At 35.2% G+C, this 21,176-nt stretch overlaps 1 protein-coding gene and 1 non-coding gene across 2 annotated transcripts in view; one reads left to right on the top strand and one right to left on the bottom strand.

Moving 5' to 3' along the window:
* The window catches only part of IL1RAPL2 (interleukin 1 receptor accessory protein like 2), a 1,221,298-nt gene that overhangs the window by 1,086,178 nt on the left and 113,944 nt on the right, over window positions 1–21,176 (top strand). The window lies entirely within an intron of this gene.
* On the bottom strand, window positions 1,530–1,636 carry LOC123595604. Its single transcript, XR_006711272.1, has one exon. It is a non-coding gene; the product is annotated as a U6 spliceosomal RNA (small nuclear RNA).

Raw genomic sequence — 21,176 nt, forward strand, 5'->3', positions numbered from 1 at the left:
ATTCAAGGACAAATTTATAAGTAGCTTGCCTTTGAAGCTGTATCAAATCTTGTCCATTTCAAAAAATGTTAGAAATAACTGAAATGGTGGAAAATCCTCATGTGGTTCTGAGAGAGAAGCTTCTTCAGTAGGACCATGCAAGATGAATTCTTTCCATTAGAACTTTATTTGCATACTTCCTACTGCTGTAAGCCACACATAAGGAAAGTAACATTATGCCATACCCCTGATCTACTGAGCCAATGATTCTCTTCCTAACAAGTGTCCGTGTATTACTTTTCTGTCCTGAAAACAAAAATATATCTTGGGGTCAAAGCCAGGACTCAAGCACCAAGCACAAATATTTAGTCTGTCACAGTACAAATTCATAGGACATCTCATCTCTCCTACCATGCTACATCCTATCCCCTCATTCCAACCCATCCCGTGCTATATATGTATGTGTGTGTGTGTATTTCTTGAATTAAAAAATAAGCATTTATCTTCTAATTCTGAAATTGTCTTCTTTACTTCCAATTACTTTGTAATTTTTGGCTTGTTGGCTTTATAATATTGTCCAGACAATGTTGCTCTTATGTTCCAGTGGACATATTTGGCTGCAAAAGTGTTATGAATAAACTCATCTTATTTTGCAACTAATCTGTATTACTTCAATGTCAGGGTACAAAATAGAACACACTTTTGATGGAGAGAATTGATTTACCATTTCAGCCATAAATCTGGGTCTTTGAAAAATCATGAATCAGACAGTAGAATGTGTAGCAATGATATGTTTTCTTTTCTGATTTTAATTCCTCTAAAAATGATAACTGTTGATTAAGGAATTAAATCATTGGTATTAACATGGCATATCTGAAAGATGTACCAAAATTTCTCTCATCTTTGCAATTTTCAAGTTTTTGTCTTAGCTGAAATATTGGGAAGTTGACCTATGTCGTTAATTTTTTTGTACTCATTTTTTATCTTTTTAAAAATGTTTATTTATTTTTTTGTGTGTGTTTGGACTTTTTTTTTAATATATGAAATTTATTGTCAAATTGGTTTCCATACAACACCCAGTGCTCATCCCAAAAGGTGCCCTCCTCAATACCCAGCACCCACCCTCCCCTCCCTCCCACCCCCCATCAACCCTCAGTTTGTTCTCAGTTTTTAACAGTCTCTTATGCTTTGGCTCTCTCCCACTCTAACCTCTTTTTTTTTTTCCTTCCCCTCCTCCATGGGTTTCTGTTAAGTTTCTCAGGATCCACATAAGAGTGAAAACATATGGTATCTGTCTTTCTCTGTATGGCTTATTTCACTTAGCATCACACTCTCCAGTTCCATCCACGTTGCTACAAAGGGCCATATTTCATTCTTTCTCATTGCCATGTAGTACTCCATTGTGTATATAAACCACAATTTCTTTATCCATTCATCAGTTGATGGACATTTAGGCTCTTTCCATAATTTGGCTATTGTTGAGAGTGATGCTATAAACATTGGGGTAGAAGTGCCCCTATGCATCAGTACTCCTGTATCCCTTGGGTAAAAAAAATATGGAACGCTTCACGAATTTGCGTGTCATCCTTGCACAGGGGCCATGCTAATCTTCTCTGTATCGTTCCAATTTTAGTATATGTGCTGCCGAAGCGAGCACTAAAAATGTTTATTTTGAGAGAGTATGTGTACCCATGAACAGGGGAGGGGCAGAAAGAGGGAAAGAGAGAATCCCAAGCAGGTTGTGCACTGTGAGGCCCAAACTCATGAGCCATGAGATCATTACCTGAGCCAAAATCAAAAGTTGAACCCTTAACTGACTAAACCACCAATGTGCACCCTCATTTTTTTTATCTTTTTGTCATTGTAGAGGGAGTATGTGTAAAGAGAAGAAAGGAGTAAGAGTTCTACATATACGTGTTCCCATTATTTGTTTTTTGTTTGTTTTGGAATGGAGAGTATACGGATGAAAGTAAAAGAATCACCATACCTTAATAGTAAGTCTTCATATGACAGCCTATTTTTCTACTATTATTCAACAGAAGAAAGACAAAACATATTTATTGATTACCTGTTTTGTGTAAAGCAGTTCATCAGGTGTTCTGGGAAACCCAAAATGACTAAGCTATGGATATGTGTCTGCAAAGAGTGTATTGTCTAGTGGTTATCTCATTTTTTTTGTCTTTGAGTGCATGCCTTATCTTTTTTTTTTTTTCTTGCAAGGTGAGGACCATAAGACCTAACCCATCACTCATTTGGGTGTCTGCTAATAAGTGGTACCTTGTTTTTTACTGGCCTTTATGACAATACCTTTAGCTCATGAGGCTCTTTGGTTTTCTCCTTCCCTTTAACAGAGTATATAGTTGACAAGTTTGGCAAAGGATATCATGGATTCCTCTATCTCTCAAATCAAAAGTTCTGAATTTAGCTGTACAAGAAGCACATTCTTTGTTCTAAAGAAAGCAACAACTCACTGTCCAGAATGTTGTTTGTTCTATTTCTGACTTGCCCCAGACTCATGGATCACACATACATTATACATAACTTTCCACTAATATTCTTAACCATTAGAACAATTTTAGTGTTTTTTTAATTTTGTACATAAAGCCAATTTCCTTGTCATATTTATAGGCCCTACAAAATTTATTATTACCCTTGCTAATGCAGCTGTGTTTGCACTTGGGTGCTCTCTCTCTCTTTTTACCTCTGCCTGTGCACACTCTTGCTCTCACTCTTGCTCTTACTCTCTCTCTTTCTGTCTCAATCATGCTATTCTTGACAAGACCATCAAGATATATATGGTTGTAGTAGGATGATGCTATCCATAATATCAACCTCAAAATATTAAGGGCATCCATATATATTCCTATATGTCCTTAATTTATTATGAGTCTATCATCTAGCAATTTGTTCTAAATTCTCCTTGAGCCTAATTGTATATTTTCATTTTAATACAAGAATATTTAACATTCAGTATTATATTAGTTTCAGGTGTACAATATAGTGATTCAACAATCCCATACAACGACCAGCACTCATCATGAGAAGTGTACTCCTTAATCTCCATCACCTATTTTATCCATCCCCCTGATTCACCTCCCCTCTGGTAACCAAGAAGTTGCCTCTCTATGGTTGAGTCTGTTTCTTGGTTTGCCTCTCTCTTTATTTTTTCCCTATGCTCTTTTGTTTTGTTTCCAAAATTCCACATATGAGTGAAACTTTATGGTTATTTGTCTTTGTCTCATGACTTATTTCACTTAGCATAATGTTCTTTAGCTCCATCCATGTTGTTGCAAATGGCAAGATTTCATTCTTTTTATGGCCATGTAACATTCCATTGTATATATATCACATCTTCTTTATCCATTCATTGATTGATGGCCACTTGGGCTGCTTCCATAATTTGGATATTGTAAATAATACTGCTATAGACATAGGGGTGCATGCATCCCTTTGAATTAGTTTTTCTTTTTTTGTATCTTGGGGGTAAATACTCAGTAGGACTATTACTGGTTCATAGGATAGTTTTATTTTTAACTTTTTGAGGAACCTCCATTGCAAGAGGGTTCCTTTCTCTCCGCATCCACACCAACACTTGTTGTTTCTTGTGGTTTTTTTTTTCCCTTGTGTTTTTGATTTTACCCATTCTGACAGGTGTGACGTGATATCTCATTGAAGTTTTGATTTGCATTTCCCTGATGATGACTGATATTCACATCTTTTTTATTTTTTTTAATTTTTTTTAACATTTATTTATTTTTGAGACAGAGAGAGACAGAGCATGAATGGGGTAGGGGCAGAGAGAGAGGGAGACACAGAATCGGAAGCAGGCTCCAGGCTCTGAGCCATCAGCCCAGAGCCCGACGCGGGGCTCGAACTCGCGGACCGCGAGATCGTGACCTGAGCTGAAGTCGGACGCTTAACCGACTGAGCCACCCAGGCGCCCCTTCACATCTTTTTTAAACAGTTTTTTAAAGTTTATTTTGAGAGAGAGAGAGAGAGAAAATCCACGCAAGCGAGAGAGGGGCAGAGAGTGAGAGAGAGAGAATCCCAAGTAGGCCTCACACTGTCAACAAAGAGCACGATGGGTAGCTCAGTCACATGAACCGTGAGATCATGACCTGAGCCAAAATCAAGAGTTGGGTGCTTAACCAACTGAACCACCCAGGCACCCCAATGTTCAGCATCCATTTATGCTTCTGTTGGCCATTTGAATGTCTTCTTTGGAAAAATGTCTCTTCATCTAATCTTCCCATTTCTTAAATGGAATATTTGTTTATTGGGTGTTTAGTATTATAAGTTCTTTATATATTTTGGATAATAATCCTGTATCAAATATACCATTTGCAAATATCTTCTCCTATTCCACAGATTGCATTTTAGTTTTGTTGATTGTTTTCTTCACAGTACAGAAGCTTTTTATTTTGATGTAGTCCCAGTAATTTATTTTTGCTTTTATTTCCTCTTGCCTCAGGAGATATATCTAGAAAAATATTGCTATGACTAACACCATCAGGAACATTATTGCCTGTATTCTCTTCCAGGATTTTTATATTTTCAGGTATCACATTTATGTCTTTAATCCATTTTGATTTTATTTTTGTGTATAGTGTAAGAAAGTGGTTCAGTTTCATTCTTTTGCATGTAGCTGACCATTTGCTGGAGAGGCTGTCTTTTTCCCCTTGGATATTCTTTCCTGCTTTGTCAAATATTAATTGACCACATAATTGTGGGTTTATTTCTGGGTTTTCTAGTCTGTTCTTTTGATCTATTTATCTATTTTGTGCCAGTACCATACTGTTTACATCACTACAGCTTTGTAATATAACATGAAGTCCAGAACTGTGATACCTCCAGCTTTGTTTTTCCTTTTCCAAAACTGCTTTGGCAATTCGGGGTCTTTTGTGGTTCCATATAAATTTTAGGATTTTTTGTTCTAGTTATGTGACAAAAACTTTTGGCATTTGATAGGGATTGCATTAAATGTGCAGATAGCCCATTTGGGTAGTATAGACATTTCAACAATATTTTTTTCTTTCAACCCATGGGCACGGAATGTCTTTCCATTTCTTTGTGTCCTTTTCAATTTCTTTCATAAGTGATCTCTAGTATTCAGAGTACAGATCTTTTACCTCTTTGGTTAAGCTTATTCCTAGGTATCTTATGGGTTTTGGTGAAATTGTATATGGAATCGTTTTCTTAATTTCTCTTTGTGCTGCCTCATTATTAGTGATAGAAATGCAAGAGATCTGCACATTGATTTTGTATTCTGCAACTTTACTGAATTAATTTATCAGTTCCAGTAGTTTTTTGGTGGAGTCTTTCAGGTTTTCTAGACTATCATGTTATCTACAAATAGTGAAAGTTTTACTTCTTCCTTACTGATTTGGATGTCATATATGTATGTACGTATGTATGTTGTGGTTGTCTGATTTCTGTGGCTAGGATTCCTACTTCTGTGTTCAATAAAAGTGGTGAGAGTGGACATCCTTGTCTTGTTCCTGACCTTAGGGGAAAAGCTCTGTTTTTCCCCATTGACTGTGATGTTCGCTGTGGGGTTTTCATTTACGTCTTTTGTTACACTGAAGTGTGTTCTCTCTAAACTTACTTTGTTGAAGGTTTTTACCATGAATGGATGTTGCACTTTGTCAAAGGGTTTTTCTGCATCTATTGAAATCATCATATGTCTTTATCCTTTATCTTAGTGAAAGCACAATGGATTTTCAAACCTGGACCCTTGTCCTGAATGGTTATAACTTTCCTTAGATAAAAGGAAGTTTAATGAGCCCTTATTGTATGTGTGTGTGTGTGTGTGTGTGTGTACAGTTTACCCACCTTTATACAGCAGTATGATGTACTGTTTTTCTCCTATCATATAGCCAAACTATAAGAGCAAATCTGTTATATTTTTCTGGATAGATTTCTAAAATACTTGACTTTTTAAAATTATATCCACTGTAATACTATTTAAGATTATTTGTTTTTATGAAAACAACAAACAGTAAGATGTTTTCTTTCATTTTGAACAGATTAGAAGAGATTAATTTCACTGTTAATTGTTTACTGAGTAACTGAAATAAAATATTCACTAGCTGAGCATGTTTATTGAATTTATTTTTTATCTCTTTCTTGTAGTTTTTTTTTTTTTCAAAATGGGTTTTTGCTTCTTTGAGCAAAGATGGGGTGCAAAATATAGGATAGTTTATAAACTTGCCCTGATTTAAAAGCTAAAACAATGAAAAAAACTTAGTTTTATGATTCAATTCAAATACCTGTAAAATTATCTAATATTGTTTGATATTTATTACACCTCACAATTAGTTGATTTCTTTGTGATTTTACAATGTTTTCAACATTAGTGCCTAAATAAAAGTTATTTATTTTTGTGAATTATATAGATTTATAGATTTTAAAATAACAGGATTAAAAAAAAAAGGGATCCTTCACCTTGTACAGGCAAGCAAAAAAAAAAGAAAAAAGATTTCCCACATCAGTGAAGTGTCATTCAGTCCTCTTTCTGGGTTCCATCACTCCAGTTTTCCTAGGCTTCTGCACATGTACTAATTATCTTTGAAGGACAGGAAAGAGACAAACATTTTATATCAGCTATGTAGAGAAAAGCCTGGCTTATCCCATTCAAGAGCTAACCTTGGTTCCCAAAGGCAAATACTTCAGATTTCATTCCCAAAAGAAATAGACAAGCACCACATTGTCATTGTTTGCTGATTTTTTTTTCTTTTCCTCCCAAAACCATTTTTCTAATTAAGCCTTTTGAGATAATCATACATCCACATGCAGCTGTAAGAAATACAGGCATACCTCATTTTATTGCCCTTCACTTTATTATGCTTTGCAGATATTGCATTTAAAAAAAATAAAGGTTTTTGCCAATTCTGCATCAAGCAAGTCTATCTACACCATTTTTCCAACAGCATTTGATCACTTTGTGTCTCTGTGTCACATTTTGGTAATTCTCACAATACTTCAAAGTTTTTCATTATTATTAATTTTGTTATGGTGATATGTGTTTAGTGATTATGTCTTGCTGAAATTCAGGGGAGGGTTAACATTTTTTAACAGTGTAGCATTTTTAAATTAAGGTATATATTTTTTTAGGCATAATGCTCTTATGCACTTAATAGACTACTGTAAAAATAATTTTCATGTCCACTGGGAAACCAAAAATTTCATTTGGCTCATTATATCACAATATTCATTTCATTGTGGTAGCTGGGACTAAACCTTCAATATCTCTGAGGTATGCTTGTAATACAGACAAATCCTATGTACTCTTTACCCAGTTTTCCCTAATGGTAAGCTCTTGCAGAAATGTAGTGCAATATCACAACTAGGATACTGACATTGATAGTCACGATGCAGACCAGTCCTATCACCACAAAATTCCTTCATATTGACCTTTTATAGAAGTACCCACTTCCCTCCCATTCCCTCCTTAGCACTTGTCAACTGCTAAACTGCTCTCCATTTCAGTAATAATGTCATTTAGAGAATGTTACATACATAGAATCATATAGTATAAAACCTTTTCTGATTGGCTTTTTTCATTCAGCATAATGTCCTGGGTGTTCAACCAGGTTGCATGTTAATAATTTTTTTTTCTTTTTTTTTTTTAAATTTTTTTTTTCAACGTTTATTTATTTTTGGGACAGAGAGAGACAGAGCATGAACGGGGGAGGGGCAGAGAGAGAGGGAGACACAGAATCGGAAACAGGCTCCAGGCTCTGAGCCATCAGCCCAGAGCCTGACACGGGGCTCGAACTCACGGACCGCGAGATCGTGACCTGGCTGAAGTCGGAAGCTTAACCGACTGCGCCATCCAGGCGCCCCCTTTTTTTTTTTTTTTAATTTTTTTTTCAACGTTTATTTATTTTTGGGATAGAGAGAGACAGAGCTTGAACGGGGGAGGGGCAGAGAGAGAGGGAGACACAGAATCGGAAACAGGTTTTCTTTTTTATTGTTGAGTAACAACAGTCCATGGTATGGATGCAACAAAATTTGTTTAACCATTATCCATCAGCATTGTTTTCAGGTTTTGGCTGTTGTGAATACAGTGGACATAAACATTTGTGAATACAGTGGACATAAACATTCATGTACATGTCTTTGTATATGTGTAGGAATGTAAGTCTTCATTTATATGGTACATAAATGCCCATGAATACAATTGTTGAGTCATATGGTATTTGCATATTTAATTTTTAAAGATACTGTCCACTGTTCCAGAGTGGGTGAACCATTTTACATTCCCATCAGTGATGTATGAATCAAGTTTCTCTACATCCTTCTCAGCACTTAATGTTGTTACTATTTTTTTGTAGTCATTAGTCAACTATGTAGTAACATCTCATTGTAGTTTTAATTAGCATTTCCCTAATGATGTTAAACACGTTTTTATGTGCTTATTAGTCATCTGTACATCCTCCTTGGTGAAAAGTCTCTTCATGTCTTTTGCCCATTTTCTAATTTATTGCTTGGTTTTCTTACTGGACAACTTTGAAATACTATTTTAATTACTACATAATATTCTAGATACTATTATTATGATTTGATTTGATTTGATTTGATACTGTTTCTTTTCCAGATATGTGGTTTGTACATATTTTCTCCCACTCTTTAGATGGGGGCCATATATGACTTCCATACCTTCAAGATACTGTGGTTTTTCAGTCCTCACCAAGGTCACTTTTGGTAGATTTAATTTGTTGACTGCTTTTCATCCTTTTAACAGGGTATTTCAAAGAGAAAACCTTGTAATTATGATGAAATCCATTTTATCCATTTTTCTTTTTTTGGATTATGCTTTTGGTATTAAGTGAAAGAACTCTTTGCCTAGTCCTGGATTCCAAAGATTTTCCTCAATGCTTTTTCTTCCAAAAAGTTTTATAGTTATACATTTTAAATTTAAATTAATCTGTTTTGAGTTAATTTTATTATATAAATTGTGAGAGTTATTTCAAGTTTCATTATTTTTGCTTAAGGATATCCCATTATTCCAGCACCATTTGTTGAAAAGTCTAGCTTTCCTCCATTGCCTTGCTTTTACATTTTTGTAAAAAATCAATTGGATATATTTGTGTTGGTCATTTCTAGATTTCCTGTTCTGTTGATCTGTTGTCTATCTCTCCATCAGTACCACACAGCCTTGATGACTGTAGCTGTATAATAAATCTTGAAATCACACAGACTAATTCCTCCCACTTTGTTTTTGTTGTTGTTGTTGTTTGTTTGTTTCCAATATTGCTTTAGCTATTCAAGGTCTTTTGCCTTTTCATATAAATTTAGAATAATCTTGTTTATATGTAAAAAAAAGTCTTGCTGGAATTTTGATAAGATTGAATTAAAACTTTATATAAATTTGTGGAGAAATGACATCTTTACTGTGTTGAATCTGTTTTGTGTTTCTCCATTTATTCACATCTTCTTTTTAGATTTATCTCTTCAGAGTTCTGTAGTTTTTAGCACACTAGTCTTGTACATGATTTGATAGATTTAGGCATTTAACTTTTTTAATGATTATAAATGACATTGTATTTTTATTTCTTTGTTTTTTTATTTTTGTTTCCATATTTTTAGTTTTGATATCCATGGTTTCATGATATCTAATAGAAATACAATTGATTCTTCTTTTCTGAAATACAGTTGCTTCTTGAATCTTTATATTATATCTTGAAACCTTGCTGAACTTATAAGCTTTAGTGGGGATTCCTTTATATAGGCTATTTGGGATTTTTTTACATAGACATCATGCCATCTTGCAAAAAAGGACAGTTTTATTTCTTTCTTTCCAAAATGCATGCCATTTATTTATTTTTATACCTTATTGCACTACTAGAATTTCCAGCAATAGATTGAATAAAAGTAGTAATATTCACCTAGTAAATAATGCATCATTTTACTCTGCTTTCAAATTTTTATCTTTTAAAAAAATGTTTATTGGCCATTTGGAGTTTATCTTTTGTGGAGTTTCTTTTGTAAAATTTTATTCAAGACTTTCTTGCTATTTTTTCTATTAAGATGGCTCTTTTTAAAAAATCTATTTGTAGGATGTGTGTGTGTGTGTGTGTGTGTCTGTGTGTTTACATATTTTGGATATAAATCCTTTGTTCAATATATGTATTTCTAATTTAATTTTTATTGTTTTTTTAAATTTAAATACAAGTTAGTTAACATATTTGGTAATGGTTTCAGGAGTAGAATTTAGTGATTCATCACTTACATATAACACCCAGGGTGCATCCCAACAAATGCCCTCCTTAATGCCCATCACCCGTTTAGCCCACCCACCTAAATGCCACCCCTCTAGCAACCCTCAGTTTGTTCTCTGTATTTAAGATTATCTTATGGTTTGCCTCCCTCTCTGTTTTTATTTTATTTTTCCTTCCCTTCTCTTATGTTCATCGGTTTTGTTTCTTAAATTCCAGATATGAGTAAAATCATATGATATTTGTCTTGCTCTGACTGACTTTCAAAATTTTATCTTTGTGTTTAGTTTTTAGGAGTTTAAATATAATGTCTTGGTATGGATTTCTTTTTTTATGTTTATCATGTTTGGAGTTCATTCAACTTCTTTTTTTAATTTAAATTCTAGTTTGTTAACTTACAGTATAGTATTGGTTTTAGGAGTAGAATTCAGTGATTCATCACTTACATACAACACCCAGTGCTTATCACAACAAGTGCCCTTCTTACTGCCCATCACCCATTTAGCCCATCCCCCAACCACCTCCCTCCATCAACCCTCAGTTTGTTCTCTGTATTTAAGAGTGTCTTATGGTTTAAGGCTATCATTTCAAGGAAAACAAATGACAGTTTTCATTGACAATGATAACATTCAAACTTGCATGCAAACATTAAAATTAAATTCTCTGCTGTAAGCCTGACAACCTCTTCAGACATAGAGACTTGTGAGATCATTCAACTTCTTGAATCTGTACATTGATGTCATATTCCATTTCTGAGACATTTTCTTAGACATTGAGCACATTTTCAGTCCTGTCTTTATTTTCCTCTCTTCTTGGAACTCCAGTGACATAAATGTTACATCCTTTGTTTTAGTCCCTCAGGTCCCACAAGCTCTGTTAATTTTTTCCAGTCTATTTGCCCTGTATTGTTCATAATTGGTTATTTTTCTTGTTTTATTTCCATTTCACTGATTCTTTGCTCTGTCCCCTCCATTCTGCTCTTGAGGCCAACCACTGGGCTTCTTATTTTAGTTATTGTATTTTTTCAGTTCTAAAATTTCCATTTGATTCTTCTTTATATTTTATAATTCTTTGCTCACACTGTTCTTTGCTAAAGCTTCCTATTTTTTTTTCATTTGATTCAAGTGTGTTCATAATAGTTTGCCGAAGCCTTTTGTATCATGGCTATTTAAACCATTGTCTGATAATTCTAACATCTCTATCATCTTAATATTGATATCTATTGATTGTATTCTTTCATTTAGTTAAGATTTGCCCAGTTTTGGCTATAACAAGTAGTTTCCAATTTAAATCTGGACATTTTTTCTATTATGTTCTTATTTAAACTTTTCACTTTAGCTGGATTTATTTTGACATTGTTCTATCAGAGGAAAATGGTGGTGGTGCATCCTCCCAATATTGCCTGTTGAAGGTAGAAGACTAGGTTCACTACTCAGTTTCCACTGACATTCAAAATGAGGATCTCCTCACTACTGCTGTATGGGTGGGAGTTCCATGTACTTCCATGTTCTCCACTGACACCATGGTGTGAGTGACCTCATTATCACATGGTAGAGGTGAAAGGCTTCCTCTGAGAGCAACTCTGTGGAAAGTTTGAGGGGTGCCTCATCACAGCTGGGTGAGTTTAGAAGTCCAGACGCCTCACATGGTGTCTACTGACACCACAAAGGAAAGCGAGGAGGGTGGACCTTATTACAGCTGCTGGAGATGAAAGTCTTGGCTTCTTACTTGACCTTCTTTGATGTCACCCTGATGGGGGTATTAGGGTACCTTGTTATAGCATCCTGAGAATAGATGTATAAATTCCCCTATCAGCCTTGTCTGACATGAGTATGTGTGGGGCCATAATTTTTTGTGTGATGTTTAGCTAGAGTAGGGTGATTATTTCCTAAAAGTTTTCTATTTTCCTAGGCTGCCCTTTTCCTGGTCCTTTAGCTAGAGAGAGCAAGTCTTTGTTGGACTTTTTTGTTTGTGCTTATCGATATTTCTAAGCTGTGGCTTGTTAAGTAACAAATCTGGAATATGTGAAACACAAAGAAAACACAAAACACTCACCATCATGTCATTCCTTGCATCCTGAGATCCCTAGCCTGTATTATTCTCTCTGCCTTTTAAGAGTCTTCTTCTGTTTGTTTTATATATAATATCCAGAGCTTAGTTGTACTTAACAGAATGAAAAGTAAAAAGTACATCTGTTCTATCTTCTCAGAAGCAGAAGTCTAATCAAGCAATTTTTTTAAATAAAAATTGTGTCCACCTGGGTACCCTTCCCCATTGGTCAAAGATAATGACCCCTTTCAAGATCACACAAACATAATAGGCCAAACTAGACTACAAAGAGACCACAGAGAATTGTCTTTTCCTTGATGGTGTTAGGCTCATAGAATCCACTTAGGAATTTCTCAGACGTTAGCAAGATGGGGCCAACCAAAACAATGGAGAAGAAAAGCATTCCCTGGTACCCAAAGACTACCACTTTGGCCAAAAGGAATTTCTATCACTTGAACATCTACATCACTGAAGGTATCTTTTAAAGATTACTGCTACAAATCTTGGGAAATTTGTTTTACTATTAGATTCTGCTTGGTACCATATTACAAGGGCTGCCACCCAAGACACAAGAAATGTTAGATGAATGGCCTCCTAAGTAATTACATATCACCAATTGAATAGGTAACTAAATAGCACCTTGTCAAAACTAGATAATAATTATGTGTATTTTTCATTTCCCTCAACTAGTGCTATTATATAAGAAACACAGCAAGATACTAAGTCATAATGCTTTGGTGACTACATATTTATTTACTAAATAACCAGGTGGTACATAAAATTCTATTCTTAAATAATATTTGACAAGGTAATCAGTAATTTTATTATTTTTTGCTATGTAAAGCAAACCTTCCATTTTTTAAAGTTTGAAATGTCTCTTGGGGTTATTATTATTGTTGTTTTAGTTATTACAGTTCTTTATTAATGAAACTTGTGTTTCATAAAGAGGCACTTTACTCAATGATTGAATAATATAAATAATTTAGTATAGTTTCTATCTTCTAGTCTCCAGTTCTGCGCATTGAAGGTTTTTAAGGTCGATAATTTAGATTACAAGGGAAAATTGTCACTGAACACTGCCAGATCAAAGAAAATGTCACCAATTTAACAGCTCTGGAAAAATCACTCCTGTTTGTATTAAATGTAAATATTGGATCTCATAGGATAAGTAAAACCTGCTTAACTTTGTACAATGATTTTATTCACTAAACATCTATATGTACTGCACATTTCCAAACTCATAAAACTTCCTCCATTTGTATTATTTAAGCTTCTATAATTTCCCCCACTCCTTATCACCAGGCTCTAAAACAAGAAAATATAAATACCTGGGTTAAATTACAGACAATATTAATAGTCTGATTCTAAGAAAGTAAGGAAAGTATTTTTTCAGTGTAGTCCTTTTTTTCAATACAAGCAGTCTAATATCAGGCAGATAGTGTTGTTGGCACACAAGGTCAAGGTTTCTCAATCTCAGTTACTGTTGACATTTAGGGCCAGAAAATTATCTGATGGTAGACAGGGCTGTCCTGGGTTGTTTCAAAGCTTCTACCAGCTAAATGTCAGTAGTACTTTCCATTATTTATAACAATTCAAAATGGCTCCAGACATTGCCAGATGTCCCTTGAGGGACAAAATTACCCTAGTACTGTGTAAGTGCACATACTCTCTGAGAGGTTTAAATGGAAGTTAAAAAATAATGTTCTCAGGGCACCTGGGTGGCTCAGTCAGTTGTGTCCGACTTCTGCACAGGTCATGATCTTGCAGTTCATGAGTTCAAGCTCCACATCAGGCTCTGTGCTGACAGCTCAGAGCCTAGAGCCTGCTTCAGCTTCTGTGTCTCCCTGTCTCTCTGCCCCTCCCCCACTCATGCTCTTGTCTCTCTCTTTGTCTCTCAAAAATAATAAAAATAAATTTTTAAAAAATTAAAAAAAATAATGTTCTCATGCAGATTGCAGTATAGTCAAACTTTACTAACATAGCATAGTCTATTAGGAAAGTGAAGCTATTACAATTTCCTAAGAGGAAAGCGGAATCCTCACCCTCTACTAGTGAGATAGAAATTAGGAGTACATCATCTATGGAAGCTCTGATTCCTTACCTGATATCAAAATTATGGATCCATTATCTTCTTATTTGTGACCCAAACCAAAAGATGTCCATAAGTATATAGGGAATAGAGGTGGACAATATAAGGAAAGACGATAAATACAAATACTAAATATTTGTATATTGTGATATATATATATGTGTGTATATATATATATCTCACAACTTGTACTTTTGGGGATGACCACTGGGTGTTATATGTAAGTGATGAATCACTAAATCCTACCCCTGAAATTAATATTACACTACGCATTAACTAACTATAATTTAAATAAAAACTTGAAACAAAAAATAAAAATAAATTTACAAAACAAATTCTACATAAATACTTTAATCTGTAAAATGTAGTACTGTCAGGATACATGGGTAATAGATGAACAATAGACTTAATGAAAGTAGGCGATAACAACCCACATTTTATAGAAAGACCTGGAGTTTATAACTGCACTTCGGTTATGGAATCAACTACCATTTATTTCCTTGTCTTTTCCTGTCTTCTAAATAGCTCATACTAGGAGTCAATAGCCACAGCGATAGGAATGAGATCAAGAATCTTCAACACTTTACACACACACACTAACATACACACAATCCATGCAGAGGGACCTAAGAAAATATGCAGCCTTACCAAATACCAACAACTATAATAAGTCTTCTTTTGCAAACCAAAAGGTAATGAAAGTTTATTTAGTTTCATATAACTAAAGTAGACAATATAATAATTTTCTCTATGCTAATGAGAAGAAACATTAGTTTTAAAATATCCATACACAACCAGGAAAAGTGGAAATGAGGCATAAAAAGAGTAAAACATGATTTGGTTAGGGGATAAATTGCATCCTGCAAATTTTCAAGAAATGGCTTCCAGAAAAGTTTGTCTTGTTTTACTAGCATGTGATAGCCAAAGTCATTTCTTAATTCCTCTTCACAGCTTCTGATTCTCTAGACTTGTTTGCTAGAGGGAATCATAGTGGAAAATGGATGTGAATGCAAGTCAAACACTTCTTATAAATCCTTTTTAAATCATAAAGTTCCTTCATATAACATATTGAATCTGTGATCTAACCTTAGAAATGTATTCAAAAGTTAAATATACTGTTAAAAGACAACAAAGTAAAAAAATGACTTTCTTATAGATAAAAATAAACATACATTAAAGTTTTATTTTACTCCCATGATATGAACAAACCAAGCATATATTATAACTGGCTCAACAGAAAAGTCAAAAAAGCAAACATTTTTATAGGGTAAAAGAATGGTGACGTGAATTGCAAATGGAGACAAAACTGGTTTTTCTCAGGGGATATGGGGGAGTCAGTTAAATTTCTATCAGACAGGCCTGACTTCTTTATTACAATTCTACCTTCCTTTGACCAAAAACAATCTCAAAGAAAGATTATCTTCATCAGAAAATACGATTTGCCTCATTAGATTTGACCTGATTATTTACATAGGTGCAGCAAGTGTGTTAATTTGCCATATGGTCTTCTGAAGTTTCCTTTGATAGAAATTTTCATGAGTAATATAAGATTGGACTTTTATAAGCCTCTTATTATTTGCAGCCCTGAGGCTAGGAAGCAAGCCAGATTTTACCTGTAGTACCTATACATTTATTTTTTGACTTAACTATTATTTTATTTCTCTTTTTATTTTTATTTATTTCTTTTTGTATTAACTTGTTTTATTTTTTTTTTAATTTACATCCAAATTAGCATATAGTGCAACAATGATTTCAGGAGTAGATTCCTTAGCGCCACTTACCCATTTAGCCCATCCCCCCTCCAACAACCTCTCCCATAACCCTCAGTTTGTTTTCCATATTTATGAATCTCTTCTGTTTTTCCCCCTCCCTGCTTTTAGATTATTTTTGTTTCTCTTCCCTTATGTTCATCTGTTTTGTCTCTTAAAGTCCTCATATGAGTGAAGTCATATGATTTTTGCCTTTCTCTGGCTGACTAATGTCACTTAGCATAATACCCTCCAGTTCCATCCACGTAGTTGCAAATGGCAAGATTTCATTCTTTTTGATTGCCGAGTAATACTCCATTGTATATATATACCATTGTATATATATATTCTTTATCCATTCATCCATCGATGGACATTTGGGTTCTTTCCATACTTTGGCTATTGTTGATAGTGCTGCCATAAACATGGGGGTGCGTGTGTCCCTTTGAAACAGCACACCTGTATCCCTTGGATAAATGCCTGGTAGTGCAATTGCTGGGTCATAGGGTAGTTCTATTTTTTTTTTTTTTTTGAGGAACCTCCATCCTGTTTTCCAGAGTGGCTTCACCAGCTTGCATTTCCCACCAACAATGCAAAATAGATCCTCTTTCTCCACATCCTCGCCAACATCTGTTGTTGCCTGAGTTGTTAATGTTAGCCATTCTGACAGGTGTGACACAGGTGCCATTCTACAGGTATCTCACTGTAGTTTTGATTTCTTTTTCCCTGATAATGAGTGATGTTGAGCATTTTCTCATGTGTTGTTGGCCATCTGGATATTTTCCTTGGAGAAGTGTCTATTCATGTCGTTTGCCCATTTCCTCACTAGATAACTTGTTTTTTGGGTGTTGAGTTTGATAAGTTCTTTATAGATTTTGGATACTAACCCTTTACCTGATATGTCATTTGAAAATATCTTCTCCCGATCTGTCCATTGCCTTTTAGTTTTGCTGATTGTTTCCTTCACTGTGCAGAAGCTTTTTATTTTGATAAGGTCCCAGTAGTTCATTTTTGCTTTTGTTTCCCTTGCCTCCAGAGACGTGTTGAGTAAGAAGTTGCTGTGGTCAAGATCAAAGAGGTTTTTGCCTGCTTTCTCCTTGAGGATTTTGATGGCTTCCTGTATTACATTTAGGTGTTTCATCCATTTTGAGTTTATTTTTGTGTTTAGTGTAAGAAAGTGGACCAGGTTCATTCTTCTGCATGTCACTGTCCAGTTTTCCCAGCACCACTTACTGAAGAGACTGTCTTTATTCCATTGGATATTCTTTCCTGCTTTGTCAAAGATTAGTTGGCCATACATTTGAGGGTCCATTTCTGGATTCTTGTTCTGTTCCATTGATCTGAAAGCCTATTCTTATGCCAGTACCATACTGTCTTGATGGTTACAGCTTTGTAGTATAGCTTGAAGTGTGGGATTGTGATGCCTTCTGCCTTGCTTTTCATTTTCAAGATTGTTTTGGCTGTTCGGGGTCTATTCTGGTTCCCCCGAACCATACAAATTTTAGGATTATTTGTTCTAGCTCTGTGAAGAATGCTGGTGTTATTTTGATAGGGACTTCATTAAATATGTAGATTTCTTTGGGTAGTATCAACATTTTAACAATATTTGTTGTTTCTATCCAGGAGCATGGAATTTTTTTCCATTTTTTTGTGTCTTCTTCGATTTCTCTCATAAGGTTCCTATGGTTTCAGCGTATAGATTTTTCACCTTTTGGTTAGATTTATTCCTAGGTATTTTATGGTTTTTGGTGCAACTGTAAATGGGATCGATTCCTTGACTTCTCTTTCTGATGCTTCATTGTTGGTGTATAGGAATGCAACCAATTTCTGTGCATTGATTTATATCCTGCAACTTTGCTGAATTCATTAATCCATTCTAGCAGCTTTTTGGTGGAATCTTTTGGGTTTTCCATATAGAGTATCATGTCATCTGCGAAGAGTGTAAGTTTTACCTCCTAGCGGCTGATTTGGATGCCTTTTATTTCTTTGCGTAGTCTGATTGCAGAGGCTAAGACTTCAAATACTATGTTAAATAACAGTGGCGAGAGTGGACATCCCTGGCTTTCCTTAGGGGGAAAACTCAGTTTTTCCCCATTGAGGATGATATTAACGTTGGGTCGTTCATATATGGCTTTTATGATCTTGAGGTATGATCCTTCTATCCCTACTTTCTTGAGAGTTTTTACCAAGAAAGGATGCTGTATTTTGTCAAATGCTTTCTCTGCATCTATTGAGAGGATCATATGGTTCTTGTCCTTTCTTTTATTGATGTGATGAATCATGTTAATTGTTTTGCGATATTGAACCAGCCCTGCATCCCAGGTATAAATCACGCTTGGTTGTGGTAAATAATTTTTTTTAAGGTATTGTTGGATCTGGTTGGCTAATATCTGGTTGAGGATTTTTGCATCCATGTTCATCAGGGAAATTGGTCTATAATTCTCTTTTTTCGTGGGTCTCTGGTTTTGGAATCAAGTTGATGCTGGCTTCATAGAAAGAATTTGGAAGTTTTTTTTTCCATTTCTATTTTTTGGAACAGCTTCAAGAGAATAGGTGTTAACTCTTTCTTAAATATTTGGTAGAATTCCCCTGGAAAGCCGTCTGGCCCTGGACTCTTGTTTTTTGGCAGATTTTCGATTACTAATTCAATTCCCTTACTGGTTATGGGTCTGTTCAAATTTTCTATTTCTTCCTGTTTCAGTTTTGGTAGTGTATGTGTTTCTAGGAATTTGTCCATTTCTTCCAGATTGCCCATTTTATTGGCATATAATTGCTCATAATATTCTCTTATTATTGTTTTTATTTCTGCTGCTGTGTTGATTATAATCTCTCCTCTTTCATTCTTGATTTTATTTATTTGGGTCCTTTCCTTTTTCTTTTTGATCAAACTGGCTAGTGGTTTATCAATTTTTTTCAGTCTTTCAAAGAACCAGCTTCTGGTTTTATTAATCTGTTCTACTATTTTGGGGGGTTTTGATTAGCATTAATTTCTGCTGTAATCTGTATTATTTCCTGTGTTCTGCTGGTTTGGGGTTTTATTTGCTGTTCTTTTTCCAGCTCCTTAAGGTGTAAGGTTAGGTTGTGTATCTGAGATCTTTCTTTCTTCATTAGGAAGGCCTGGATTGCTATATACTTTCCTGTTATGACCACCTTTTCTGCGTCCCAGAGGTTTTGGGTTGTGGTGTTATCATTTTCATTGACTTCCATATACTTTTTAATTTCCTCTTTAACTGCTTGGTTAGCCCATTCATTCTTTAGTAGGATGTTCTTCAGTCTGCAAGTATTTGTTACCTCTCCAAATTTTTTCTTGTGGTTGATTTCGAATTTCATAGCATTGTGTTCTGAAAATACACACAATATGATCTCAATCTTTTTGTACTTACTTAGGGCTGATTTGTGTCCCAGTATATGGTCTGTTCTGGAGAACATTCCACGTGCACTGGAGAAGAATGTATATTCTGCTGCTCTAGGATGAAATGTTCTGAATATATCTGTTAAGTCCATCTGGTCCAGTGTGTCATTCAAAGCCATTGTTTCCTTGTTGATTTTTTGATTAGATGATCTGTCCATTGCTGTGAGTGGGGTGTTGAAGTCTCCTACTATTATGGTATTACTATTGAGGAGTTTCTTTATGTTTGTGATTAATTGATTTGTATATTTGAGTGCTCTCACATTTGGTGTATAAATGTTTACAATTGTTAGGTCTTCTTGGTGTATAGACCCCTTGATTATGATATAATGCCCTTCTTCATCTCTTGATACGGTCTTAATTTTAAAGCCCAGATTGTCTGATATAAGTATGGCTACTCTGGCTTTCTTCTGTTGGCCATTAGCATGATAGATGGTTCTCCATCCCCTTATTTTCAATCTGAAGGTGTCGTTAGGTCTAAAGTGGGTCTCTTGTAGATAGCATATATATGGATCTTGTTTTCTTATCCATTCTGTTACCCTATGTCTTTTGATTGGAGCATTGAGTCCATTGACAGAGTTAGTACTGAAATATATGACTTTATTGCCATTACGATGCTTGTAGTTGGAGTTTCTGGTGGTGCTGTCTGGTCCCTTATAATCTTTGTTGCTTTTGGTATATGTATATGTATACACACACACACACACACACACACACACACACACATATATATATATTCATCTTTTCTCCCCTCAGAGAGTCCCCCTTAAAATTTCTTGCAAGGCTAGTTTAGTGGTCACAAACTTCTTTAATTTTTGTTTGGGAAACTTTTTATCTCTCCTATTTTGAATGACAGCCTTGCTGAATAAAGAATTCTTGGCTGCATATTTTTCTCATTCAGCATATTGAATATATCCTGACACTCCTTTCTTGCCTGCCAAGTTTCTGTGGATAGGTCTGCTGCAAACCTGATCTGTCTTTCCTTGTAGGCTAGGGACTTTTTTTCCCTTGCTGCTTTCATGATTCTCTCCTTGCCTGGGTATTTTGTGAATTTGACTATGATATGGCTTGTTGATGGTCGGTTTTTGTTGAATCTAATGGGGGTCGTCTGTGCTTCCTGGATTTTGATGTCTTTTTCCCCAGGTTAGGAAAGTTTTCAGCTATGATTTGCTTACATAACCCTTCTACCCCTATTTCTCTCTCTTCCTCTTCTGGGACCCCTATGATTCTGATGTTTTTTTTCCTTTTATTTATTAATTTTTTTATTAATTTTTTTTTCAATGTTTATTTATTTTTGGGACAGAGACAGAGCATGAACGGGGGAGGGGCAGAGAGAGAGGGAGACACAGAATCGGAAACAGGTTCCAGGCTCCGAGCCATCAGCCCAGAGCCTGATGCGGGGCTCGAACTCATGGACAGCGAGATCGTGACCTGGCTGAAGTCGGACGCTTAACCGACTGCGCCACCCAGGCGCCCCTGTTTTTTTCCTTTTTAATGAGTCACTGATTTCTCTAATTCTTAAATCATGCTCTTTTGCCTTACTCTCCTTCTTTTCTTCTGCTTCATTATTCTCTATAAGTTTGTCCTCTATATCGCTGATTCTCTGTTTTGCCTCATCCATCCTTGCCGCCACTGCATCCATCCGTGAATGCAGCTCAGTTATAGCATTTTTAATTTCATTC

Source organism: Leopardus geoffroyi, chromosome X (genome assembly GCF_018350155.1).
Source record: "Leopardus geoffroyi isolate Oge1 chromosome X, O.geoffroyi_Oge1_pat1.0, whole genome shotgun sequence".
Classification (NCBI taxonomy): domain Eukaryota; kingdom Metazoa; phylum Chordata; class Mammalia; order Carnivora; family Felidae; genus Leopardus; species Leopardus geoffroyi.